Source organism: Petaurus breviceps, unplaced genomic scaffold (assembly GCF_028583685.1).
Source record: "Petaurus breviceps papuanus isolate PSGF00001 unplaced genomic scaffold, PetGlider_PUasm1.0 90743, whole genome shotgun sequence".
Taxonomy (NCBI): Eukaryota; Metazoa; Chordata; class Mammalia; order Diprotodontia; family Petauridae; genus Petaurus; species Petaurus breviceps.
The window spans coordinates 7,749,015-7,762,378 of NW_027187332.1; the positions used below are offsets into that span (position 1 = coordinate 7,749,015).

Sequence of the window (13,364 nt, forward strand, 5' to 3'; positions counted from 1 at the left end):
TCTTTGCAAAGATTGCCAAAAAATGTTAAAAATCAAAGTTTGGTATATATTAGATCTTTGCTTCTGCTTTTGATTTCTTTTGGATATGAATGCACTAGTCACTTTTCCTCGTGTGTGAAATCCAAAAATAGTTGACTTACTGCACAGCATTATCAGCCATGTAGTAAGTGTGTCTCTCTTCCAAAAGTCTCTGCAATATAGATTGCCTACACATTTTTTCCTTTGAAAGTTTACATGATGCAGCAAGAAATTTCAGTTGTTTTACCTAGTATTTATCGTATTACTTACAGGGAACATGTTTTTTTGTGGCCAAAATATTTCATTTTGTTTTTCTTCTGAAGACCCATTGCTCGTATCTTTTGACCACTTGTCTATTGTAGAATAGTTCTTTATTACTTGTATTTGAAGCAATGTTATATCAAACTTTTTTTTTTGCTTTTTGGAGGGGGAAAGGCTAGGCAATTGGGGTTAAGAGACTGGCCCAAAGTCACACGGTTAGCAAGTGTTAAATGTCTGAGGCCGGATTTCAACTCTGGTCCTCCTAACTCCAGCACTGGTGCTCTATTCACTGCCCCACCTAGCCACCCCTATATTAAACTTTTTATCAATGTTTGATGCAAATATATCTGACTATCTTCATTTCTTTTCTATCTACATCATGTTGATTTATAAATTTTTATTCATATTTTTATTTTATTTCCTTCTCTATCTCTAGTTTAAGAAGTGTTTCCTTAACAATAAACAAAAATGGTGGAGGAAAAGCATAAACTTGGCGTGGCCTCCACCTCCAACCATTTCCAGCACCTGTAAAAAATGAATCAAAACAAATTTTAAAGCTACAGACCCACAAAGACACAGAGAGAAACAAATGTACTGCTGAAGACAACCTGGCAGGCCAACAGGAAAGGTCAATCAGAGTGTGCTGGGAGTCTAACACAGTCCCCCATGAGCTGAAGTTCTAGCCCCAGGGCAGCCCTGCTGGCCAGAGCAGACTTCAGGAGAATGAATCACCAACAGCTGTGGCATTTTCCAGACTTCTCAACACATAAATGCCAAAGAGAAAATAAAAGGTCAGAGGGAAACTCTGTTGGAAGGGTGAAAGAAGAGGGTGGTCTGGCCCCTGGTCACCTGGGTGAGAAGTGGCAGAGGTGGTGGCTGCAGCTGCTGCAGCATGGCTGCTTCTAGCATTCCTGGCCTGCAGATTGTTGGGAGACCAAGCAACCATTCAGAGGCTAACTGCTCTTGCTTTGACCTTCTTGGATATGGATAGTAGATTTCGGTAACAGTCCTGGGGTGGGTGACCAGTATGCCAGAGTTTATGGGGGCTATAGAGAGGGCATCCAACTAAAAGCTCTGGCAGCTAGGAAAACCTCAGTGATTTGGGATGTATCTCTCTGCTAACTGTAAGCAGAGTTCTACCATGGCAAAGAACTCAAAAGTCAAGTAATTGGCAAGATGAGTAAGCAGAAGAAGCCCAATCAGATCATAGAATATTTTGGGGGGAGCGGGGCAAAAAGTCTCAAAGCATGGAACTGAAGGAGGATAATGATGTCAGAACTCCTGCATCAAAAGATTACAAGAAAAATGTGAATTTGTCACAGGCCATGGAGGAGCTCAAAAAGGATTTTGAAAATCAAGTAAGAGAAGAGGAGGAAAAACAGGGAAGAAAAATGAGAATGATGCAAGAAAATCATGAACAGTGATTCAACAGCCTGCTAAAGGAGACCCCAAAATACTGAAGAAAATAACACCTTAAAAATTAGACTAACTCACATGGCAAAAGAGGCCCAAAAAGCCAATGAGGAGAAGAATGCCTTAATAATCCAAATTTGCCAGATGGAAAAGGAATTTCAAAAACTCACAGAAAAGAATAGTACCTTCAAAATTAGATTGGAGCAAATGGAAGCTAATGACTTTATGAGAAATCAAGACACTATGAAACAGATCCAAACAAATGAAAAAAAAATAGAAGACAATGTGAAATATCTCATTGGAAAAACCACCGGCCTGGAAAATAGATCCAGGAGAGATAATTTAAAAATTATTGGACTACTTGAAAGCCATGATAAAATAAAAAGGCCTAGACACCATCTTTAAAGAAATTATCAAGCAAAATTTCCCTTATATTCTAGAACCAGAGGACAAAATAGAAATCAAAAGAATTCACTGATTCTCTCTTGAAAAATTCCCAAAAGAAAACTCTTAGGTATATCATAACCAAATTCCAGAGATCTAAGATCAAGGAGAAAATGCTGCAATCAGGAAGAAATAATTTGAGCATTGTGGAAACACAATCAGGATAATACAAGACCTAACAGCTTCTACACTAAGAGATCAAGTATGGTAATATGATAATCCAGAGGTCAAAGGAGCTAGGATTAAAACCAAGAATCACTTACCCAGAAAAACTGAGTGTAATGCTACACAGGAAAAAAAAATGGTCATTCAATTAAATAGAGGATTTTAAAGCAATCTTTTTTTTTTTAAAGCAATAAGGGTTAAGAAACTTGCTCAACGTTACAGGTTCAGTTATTTTTGTGTGGGTGCCATGTATCTGAGGCCAGAACTGTTCCCAAGTCTCCTGACATTGAGGCCGGTGCTCTTACTCACTGCGCCACCTGGCCACCCCTAAGCAATTGGAATTAAGTAACTTGCTTAAGGTTACACAGCCAGTTATTTTGTGTGGGTGTTAAGTATCTCAGGCCAGAACCAATCCCAGGTCTCCCGATGCTGGGGCCAGCACTCTTACTCACTTTGCCACCTGGCTGCCCCACTTTAAAACATTCTTGATGAAAAAAACAGAGCTGAAAGAAAATTTGACTTTTAAATACAAGGAGAAGAGAAGCATGAGAAGGTAAACAGCAAAAAAATATCATAAGGAACTTATTAAATTTGAACTATTTACATTCCTACACAGGAAAATGATAATTTTGACTCATGAAACTTTTCTCAATATGAAGATAGTTGAAGGGAATATATATGTATATATATATATATATATACACATACATATACATGTATGTATAGGAGGGTGTATGTGTATGTATATATATAAATATGTGTATATATATATATATATATATATGTAAGTGTGGGTGTACATGTACACATAGAGAGAGGGCCCAGGATGAGTTGAAAATGAAGGGATGATATCTTAAAACTAAAATTAAGAGGTGAGAGAGGAATATATTGGGAGGAGAAAGGGAGAGGTAGATTATGGCAAATTATATCATACAAAAGAGTCAAGAGAACATTGTTACAGTGGAGGGGAAGAGCAAGAAGGTGAAAGGGAATGGGTCAACCTTACCCTCATTGAATTTGGCTTAAGGAGGGAATAACATACAAATTCAATTGGGTGTCTTAACCGCCAGGAAAGTAGGGGGTAAGAGGATGAGAGGGGAAATGATAGGAGGGCAGATTGGGGGACAGGGTAGTTAGAAGCAAACACTTTTGAAAAGGGACAAGGTTGGGTGGCCAGGGGGCTCAGCGAGTAAGACCACCGGCTCTAGTGTTGGGATGACCTGGAGATCGAATCCCAGGCTCAGACACTCAGCACCACACCCAGAAATAACTGGCCATGTAACCTTGAGCAATTTACTTAACCATGATTGCTTTAAAAAAAAAGTTTTGGGGCGGCCAGGTAGCATAGCGAGTAGGAGCACCGGCTCCATGTCAGGATGACCTGGAGATCGAATCCTGGGCTCAGACACTTAACACACACCCAGAAACACCTGGCTGTGTAACCTTGAGCAAGTAACTTAACCCCAATTGCTTAGGGGTGGCCAGGTGGCTCAGTGAGTAAGAGAACCGGCTCCAGTGTTGGGATGACCTGGAGATCGAATCCCAGGCTCAGACACTCAGCAACATACCCAGAAATAACTGGCCCTGTAACCTTGAGCAAGTTACTTAACCCTGATTGCTTTAAAAAAAAAAAAAGAAAAGGGACAGGGTCAAAGTAGAAAGGAGAATAAGTGGGGGGAGCAGGATAGGATGGAGGGAAATATAGTTAATCTTTCATAATATAACTACTATGAAAATCTTTTGCATAACTACACTTATACAACCTATGTTGAATTGTTTGTCTTCCTAGAGGGGGTGAATGAGGAGGGAAAAAGGGAAAGACTCTGGAACTCAAAGCTTTAAAAACAAATGTTTAAAGAAGTGCTTTTTGGGGGCGGCCAGGTAGCACAGAGAGTAAGAGCACTGGCTCCAGTGTTGGGATGACCTGGGGTATCGAATCCAGGCTCAGATACTTAGCACCACACCCAGAAATAACTGGCCATGTAACCTTGAGCAAGTTACTTAACCCCAATTGCTTAAATAAAAAATAAAGAAGTGCTTTTTTACATGCAACTGGGAAATAATATATACATGCACTGGGGTATAGAAATCCATTTTGCCCTACTAGAAAGTTAAGGGGTGTATGGGGGAAGATATAAAAGAGAACAGATTCGGGATAGGGGTAGTCAGTAGGCTCACTGTATTACTGAGATTTTTTTGTGTGTATTACTGAGATTACCTACTTTAAATATGTAATTTTTATTGACTCTTCTTACTCCCTTTAGAGCTTATTATTGCTTTTCTTCTTTTCCTGAGTGTATCTGCAGATATTGAACATCATCTTACATTCATCATCTAAAAGTTTTAAGAATTTGATTATGAGAGGAGACTCATTCACTTAGCTTAAGTGGATTTTTGGCTTCTCTTTTTTCTTTTTCTACTTAAGAATATTTGTACTTAACATTGTTGAAGGGGTGGTTGTTTTTAAGTTTTTTCAAAGAACTTTTATCTCATCTCATTTAATGGATACAATAAATGCTTTTATGATACAAATCTACCCATTATTTTAGGTGTGAAAATTACCCAGAAATTTAAAAATTTGGGGAAATTAGGGGAAAGACAGGGAGAAAAATTTTAACTCAAAATCTTGTGGAAATGAATGCTGAAAACTAAAAATAAATAAAAAAGTTGGAAAAAACCCAATAGTTATAAAAGATATCTGTTATCATTCTCTTCTAATAGCATTTATTTAAGTGACTTTTTTATATTCAGTTAACATATAAGCTTCATGGGACATATTGTACAAGGTGTTTACCTCAATCTAATTTGCTACAAATTGCTTTCCAGTTTTCCAAAATTCTTATCCAAAATAAAGGCATTTTCCAAGATTATTTTATGTTCTTGGGCTTATAAAATACAGTTCTGTTGTTTTCCATTGCTTATCTAATCCAATCTACCAATTCTAGTATTCAATTACTACCAAATGGTTCTAATGAATAACTGCTTCATGATAATGTAGCTTGAGGTGAGCTAATTCTGAGCTAATGCTGTATTCACATATATTTTTCCTCATTGTTGCCCATTGTGATCCTATATATTTTATTTTCAGGATAATTATGCAGTTAGTGTGTATCATACTTTAGATTATCCCCCAGGTAATATAATTTTATAGAATTAAATTTCTAACTTAATGTATAAGGTATTATTCTTTGTGCATTGGAATAATTCAAACATGTACAATAAATTTCCCTCCAAATATGTAAGAATTCATATGAGGAATCAGTACTTTATATATGTATAAATTGTATTTGTATCTTTATGGGTTAACATTTCAAACATTAGGCTATGTTGGAAAAAAATAAAGATCTGTAGCACTTGGGGTCATAGGCTTGATATACATAAACAGTGTGACATGATGGCCAGGGAAGCTAATGTGCTTATGGTGTGCATTAGAAGAATAATGTAGTCTATATGTTGGAGCTGATAGCTCTATATTCTGTGCTCACCAGAACAGACCTCAAGTACTATATTCAATTTAGATTGACACTTTATACAAAGATCATTTTTTTTTCTTTTTTCCAATATGTTCCCAATATGATATGCATTCTATGTAATATAATTTTGCGAAATACTTATTTTGGTTTTGAATTTTGAACAAACAAGATAATAGCCAGTAAAATAAACACAATGATGACCATATCAATAATTTCAAAAATTATCACCAATTCATACAGAAGTCTTAGTGCATTTCAATCTATTAAAGATTTATTGACTTATTAAATATAGAGGCCATTCAATATAACATTTCACTTCCCTTAGAAGTACTGTATGATATAGACACTAAAACATTAAATTTTTTTCCTACATTATATAGTAGGAAAGTAATTCAAAGTAGTGGAGTGACTTGGCCATTTTCACATAAATTGTGGATATCATGGTTGTGATTTAAACCTATGTCTTATTTATTCTAAATACAACTGACACTATACTTATTTTGAATTAAATAAGGACCAATTGAAAGAATGAAGATGTTTATATGGTAGAGAGATGACAAGATATGAGAGGGAAATAAGATAATAGTCAAGTAGGTGACAAGCTGTCATCTGGAAGAGAAACTAGACTTGTTCTGCATGGTCTCAGAGGGCAAAGCAATGAACAATGGTTGGGAGTTACTTGCAAACACATTTAGGCTAATATAAAGAAAAAAAATCTCTAACAATCAGTGATTCTGAAATCAAATATGCAGCCTCAGTATTCTTGAAATGAAAATTGGGGAAATGTAAGAAAAATAGGTAAGTCAGCATAGCTGGAATTTAGATGGTGTAGAGTTGAGTTAAAGTGAATGAAGACTGGATAGGTAAAAAGGGACATGGATATATGCTAAACATATTATGTAGCATTTGATGCTGAGATAATAAGCATCCACTAGAAATTGTTTTGTTGGGGTGACATAGACCTACTTTTAGAAAAAAATCACTTTGTTGGTTTTGTGGGTCATATTCAAAACATGAATGATATATATTCAAGGCATGAATGATATATATATATATACATATTTGGGGAATATTTCATCAATAAATTAAATATACTTTTAAAACACATGAAGGGAGGAATGACAGGTGTGATTAGTTATATGGGGAGATTAGAAGTGAAGAGAATTTGGAGATACTGGGATTTTGAACTTGGATGCCTAGGAGAATGATGGATCCCTCAATGGGTGACCATTTGTTGGAGAAGGTAAGAGAGGCTTCTTGAATGGTTATGGCTTGGACTTAGTATTGTTTTCCAATACTAAGATTATAAAATAGGAGGACAGATATAAAAGAATGTGTAATGGTTCTATGAAGCAATCATCATTGGGTACTAGAAGAAAAGCCAACTGCTTCAAACAAATGTTTCATATTATAATGATCAACTACTGATTTTTTTTTCACACAGAAAATTCAGTTCTATATCTTAAATATCAGGTATGTTTGTATACAAGGGGATCAACAGACAGAATTGTCATAAGCTAGAGTTCAGAATTCATTTGTGTCTTTGCTACATCTTTGTCCAAAGCAATCCAGGGTGTAAGTGGGGGATGATTTTGCACACTACCCCTATCATAGGAGAAAGACATTCATGAAAAATTTAAAGGAATCTTTAATCACAGGGGGAAAAAGACTAGCCCTGTGAAAATAAACATGACAGACTATTTACTAAAATACTAGCTATGTTAATGCAATTGAGAAAAAATGGATTGTTCATTTCTACTAATCTTATGCTTCTCCTAACTTTATTTTTGTCTCTGTTATCAGCATGGGAAATCAAGAATGTTTCACTTTCAAATTCAATGTTCAGTTCTTCAATCTAAAGGTGATTAATAAATACATTGAAATATTAGGATCAATAAAATAAGTAAAATTTGGTAAATAGAGCCAAATACATCAGGCCATTTTTGTTTACATTAATTGTATCCATAATGAAAATGTCCTAGTGACTTTTTTCAGTATAGCAGTTCCTTTTAATCTGATGATTTAATAAATCCAGGCAATATAATTTCTTTCTATGGTTGAAGTGTGGGAATAACTGGATCTTATAATCTGTTAGAGACACATTTCTTTCCTCCCACTAGCTACATCTCAAATGTTCTGGAGAAAGAAGCATACTCTTATATCATTGACATTAGTAAAATCATTTTGTAATATATTCTTTTTCACATTTCTTAATATTTTATAAATGTTCACTATATAAAAGGCAATCTATTTTCCTTGTTTTATCAAAAACCTTCATCATTTCATATATTATTTAGTTAATTTCACTGATGCTCTTCCATATATTCACAGGACACTATGTTGAATTGATAGCACATGTGATTGAACTCATTAAAATTTTGGAAATTTCTGAATTTCCATTAATTTATTTAATAATGTCATTTTAGGAATATATTGCCATTTGTAGAAATTTAGCATATTTCCTATTTATTTTATTATCTATTTATATTTACATTTATTTTATGTTTACATTTAAATTTCCACGGATCTTGGGACTAAAATATTTAACTGCAAAACAATTTCCCCTTGGACAAAAATGTTTTCTAGCTCCTTTAAGATAAATAAAATAGAAGCATTATGCATTTTTATAATATATTCTTTAAGATTAATTATGACAGGATGTCACTTCCAGGAGCCAAGATTGTGAAGTAAGCAGTAAGTTACTCTCACTCTCCCTTATTGACCTATAAAAACCCAGAAAATACCTCCCCAGGAAAAATAACGGCCAGCAGAAAGAAAGGGTACAGCAGACTTTTAGCCCAGGAGGCTTGGGAGATTAATGGTAAAGTGGCCTCTTGCTCTGGTGGAAGGGGAGCAGTACAGGATGGGTGGCATCCCAGCAAGCCAGCAGCAAGGCCCACCTCAAGCAAACCAGTGGAAGATTCTGAGCATAAGGGTTGTGGAGGAGGCAAATGCTAATACCAGGATCCCCGCATGCCTTGGCACAGTCAAGGGAACTGGCAGACTTGAGCTCATGGAACAACCATGTATATTGGTGGGCAGGTGTCCTCCAATAGCTGAACCTTCCCATGCTTCAGCATAACTCCAGGCTGACAGGCATCCTTCTGCAGCAAAAACTCTCTATGTTTCAGCCCAACCTGGAAAGCAAGCACCCTCTAAGGAGCCAAACTCAGCCCAGTCCCAACCCAAAAACTTCAGTGTTGCATGTGGAAACACAGAAAACCCCAATCTGGCCTCAGCATATGCCAGACACCAGCACTAGGACCTGAATTCAGCAACAGGTAAGTTGCCAGACTTCTACAGCCACAGCTGTCCAGCAACTGAGGCCCAAACAAAAATCCAGTGACTAGGTCCCTGGTCTCAAGCACAAAAATTTGGACAGTGACCCCTGTGTTCCAATAAGAGAGTTCAACTTTAAAAGCCAGGAAATAGGAAAACATCATGAACAAAAAAGCAGAAATAGACACTGACCATAAAATCTTTCTATGAGGACAGGAAAGATCAAAAGACAAAGTCAGAAGAGGAAAACACTGTCAATATATCCACATCTAAAACCTCAAAGAGGAATATGAACTGGTCTCAGGCCCAAGAAAATTTCTTGGAAGAGCACAAGAAGGCTTTTAAAAGTCAAATAAGAGAGGCTGAAGAAAAGTGGGAAAAAGAATGAGAGGTATGCAAGAAGAGTCAACAACTTGGGAAAGGAAAGACAAAAATTGACTGCCTAAAGGAATTACTTAAAAAATGTAATTGACCAAATGGAGAGAAAAATTACACTGAAAAAAATAACCTCTCAAAAAGTAGAGTAGGCCAAATAAAAAACAAATATTCACTGAAGAGGAGAACTCCTTAAAAGTAGAATTGGCCAAATTGAAAAGGAAGTATGAAAGCAAAGGGAAGAAAACAATCTGTTAAAAATTAGAATTGGTCAAGTAGAAGCTAATGACTCTATGAAACATCAAGAATCAGTCAAACAAAATCAAAAGAAAAATCAGGAGAAGAAAATGTAAATTAACTTACTGGAAAAATAACTGACCTGGAAATTAGATCCAGGAGGGATAATTTAAGAATCATTGGTATAACTGAAAGTCTTTATCAAAAAAACAGCCTAGACAGAAGCTTTCAACAAATTATCAAGGAAAACTACTATGAGGTCCTAGAACTAGAAGGTAAAATAGTCATCAAAAGAATCCACAGTTCACCTCCTGAAAAGTGATCTCAAAATGAAAACGTCAAAGAATATTGCAGAAAAATTCCAGAATTATCAGATCAAAGAGAAAATACTGCAAGAAGCTAGAAAGAAGCAATTCAAATATCGCAGAACCACAGTCAGGATTATGCAGGATGTTGCAACTTCTACATTAAGAGATTAGAAGGCTCGGAATATGATATTCCATTTGGGAAAGGAGCTTGAATTACAGTCAAGGATAACTATACAGCAAAACTGAGTATAATATTTCAGGGGGATGAGGTGGACATTCTATGAAATAGGGGTACACCTTCCTGATGAAAGATTACAGTTCAATAGAAAAATCTGATCTTCAAATACAAGATTCAAGAAAGGCATAGAAAGGTAAACAGAAAAGGAAAAAAAAACATGTTATTCAATAAGAGCAAACAGTTTATATCTATACGTAGGAAGATGATACTTGTAACTCTTAAGAACTGTGTCTTTATTATGACATTTAGAAGTGGTATACATAAACAGAGGGCATGTGTATAAATTGAATTTGATGTGATGATAAAAACTTCAATTATAAGGTAAAAAGGGATTATAATGGGAGAAAAGGAAATGAGGAGTCAGTAAAGGGTGAATTGCATCACATGAAGAAGCACAAAGAACTATTACAGCAGAGAGAAAGAAGGGAAGGAGATGAACATTATTTGAAACTTACTCTCATCAGATTTGTCTCATAGAGAGAATAATGTACTCAAATAGGTATATAAATCTAACTTACCATATAGGAAGTAGTAACGGAAAGTGGAAAGAAAAGAAAGGGGTTTATAGAAGAGAAGGCAAATTGAAGGAGGCAGTTTTCAAAAGCAAAACACTTGTGAAGAGGGAAAGGGAGAAAGGAGAGAGAAAAGCATAAATGGGGAGGGGGTATGGAGAGAAAGATACAGTAATCAGAAAAGGGAATGAGAAAGGGATGGTCTCTCCCATAAAATGAAAGTGGACAGCATAAGTCAAAACCATAATCCTACAATATCTTGTTTACAAGAAACATATTTGAAGCAGAGGGATACACACAGAGTAAAGGTAAAAGACTGGAATAGAATATATTATGCTTCAGCTGAAGTAAGAAAAAAAAAGCAAGGGTAGCAATCTTGATCTCAGACACAGCAAAAGAAAAAATAGATCTAATTAAAAGAGATGAGGAAGGAAACAATGTCCTGCTAAAAGGCACCATAGACAACAAAGGAATATCATTACTAAGCATTGATGTGCAAGTGGTACAGCATCCAAATTCTTAGAGAAGTTAAGGGAGTTACAAGAAGAAATAGACAACAAAACTGTACTAGTGGGGCACCTCTACCTCCCTCCCCCCAGAAATAGATAGATCTAACCTCATAATAAACAAGAAGTAGTTAAGGAGGTGATTGGAATTTTAGAAAAGCTAGATATCATGGATCTCTGCAGAAAATTGAACGAGGATAGAAAATAATATACAATTTCCTCAATGACATATGGCACATACACAAAAATTGGTCATGTGCTATGGCATAAAAACCTCATAATCCAATGCAGAAAGGCAGAAATACTTCTCGAATAACAGAAAGAGTGTCGACTGTTTCTAGTGAAAAAAAATGTAACAAAAAAGAAGAGGTTTTCATTGGAAAATACAAAATCTGATGAGAAAAATCCATGCTTCACATCAAAGGACCCCTTACCACCATAATTTTAAGGGGATTCCCATTGTGACAGACTGACATACAATTGCAAAAGTTCCCTGGAAGGGAACAGTCTTCATGAGAACAGCAGCTCACAAGAACCCAGATCTAAGAAGTCTTCCAAGTTACAAAAAGTTGCCCTGAGAAGTAAGCCCATAACTGAACAATATGAAGGACTTGAGAAATTCTTTGTCTTTGGGAAAAAAAAAAAACTTTTAAGGAAAGGTTCAGATTAAACCTGGCAATGAAATCAGAGACCATCCCTTCCAACCTCAGGATTACACTTACAGGAAATCGACAGTGGATATCTGAGAGTAGTTTAAGTGAACATGCTTTGTTTGGAATAACCAGAAGAAAAGTATCAGGTGTGCTACATCCTCAAAGGGGGCACATTTCCAAGAGACCATCATCGGCAAATATACCAATTTGTAAAACAATAATTAATGGCTCCTGAAGTCGCACATCTCTGCACAAAAGACTAAGAAGTGCCATTTCTTGGCCAATATCCAGAGCTGCTTCAGAAATTTCAGAAATTGAATACATTGACATAACTGAACACAATGAACCATTTCTTGATGATGCTGCTGATAATCAAACCTTAGACACTTTGGAAAAAGAATTAAATACGTTGAAGAATCTTTCAGATGCTCCGGAAAGTCTTTACAACTTAAACTCTGAAAAGTTATCAAGCATCAGCAGACATTCAAAGAATATAAGATTAAGACAGATGTCCCAAAGACACCAGACCTAAAGGACTCCAGTAGATTTGACATTTCAAGCTTGGATGCTGAAGTTAATGGTCTGTTATCATCATCGGAGAGCAGCATAGATGATGAAGAAGAGAACTCTCTGGAAAAGCTACAAGTCATTGCCCTACACTGACCAAGAGGAAGAGACTGATCAGTTACTTATTTTTAACTTGCGTGTTCACATATTAGAGCGAATATGAAACAATATTTAACCAATTGAACCTACTGATCTTAGCAAATGAAAAGATGGATTATTGACATCTCATTTCAAGGCCTGCATACTAATAAAAGTTGCTCAAATGGTTATAAAAAAAGTAAGGCAGAAAGATCCTTTTTAGACCATGATGCAATAAAAAGTACATGTCATAAAGGGTCAAGGAAAGACAGACTAAAAATTAAGGGGAAATTTAATAGTCTAATCGTTAAGAATGATTGGGTCAAATAACAAATCATACGAAATAATCAGTAACTCTATCTAACAGAATAACAATAATGAGACAACATACCATGCTCCTCCCTGCTCCACCCACCTCTTATGTCATTCCTATTCCTGTCTTTGGCAAGTTTCACAAGTCCTGTTTCTTAACAAAGACTCGATGCAATCATGGGAAAGGGACAAAAGAAACTTGAACTGAAACAAGGTGCTAAATAACTAAATAGCTGAAACAAGGCACAAATTACTTCTTTTCTTGCCATTACACTGGCATGTACCACAATTCATGGCCAAGGTAGTGGATAGAGAGCCAATCTCAAAAGCAATAAGAACTGGTTTCAAGTCCTGACTCTAACATATACTGGCTTGTGACTGTGGGCAACTATTTTAATCATTCAATTTTGTAGGAAATTCACTATAGCTATAAATTACAGAGAAAGTATTAATTGGCATTGATGGAGGAAGTTTACTCACCTTGGATATTCCTTCCAGTTAAATCACAGATGTTATCTCTGTGAA

The 13,364-nt window shown here is 35.9% G+C and overlaps 1 pseudogene; it reads left to right on the plus strand.

The window, feature by feature from the left end:
- Positions 1-11,514: 11,514 nt before the first annotated feature.
- On the plus strand, positions 11,515-12,545 carry LOC138145723 (zinc finger B-box domain-containing protein 1-like; annotated as a pseudogene).
- The last annotated feature ends 819 nt before the right edge of the window (positions 12,546-13,364 follow it).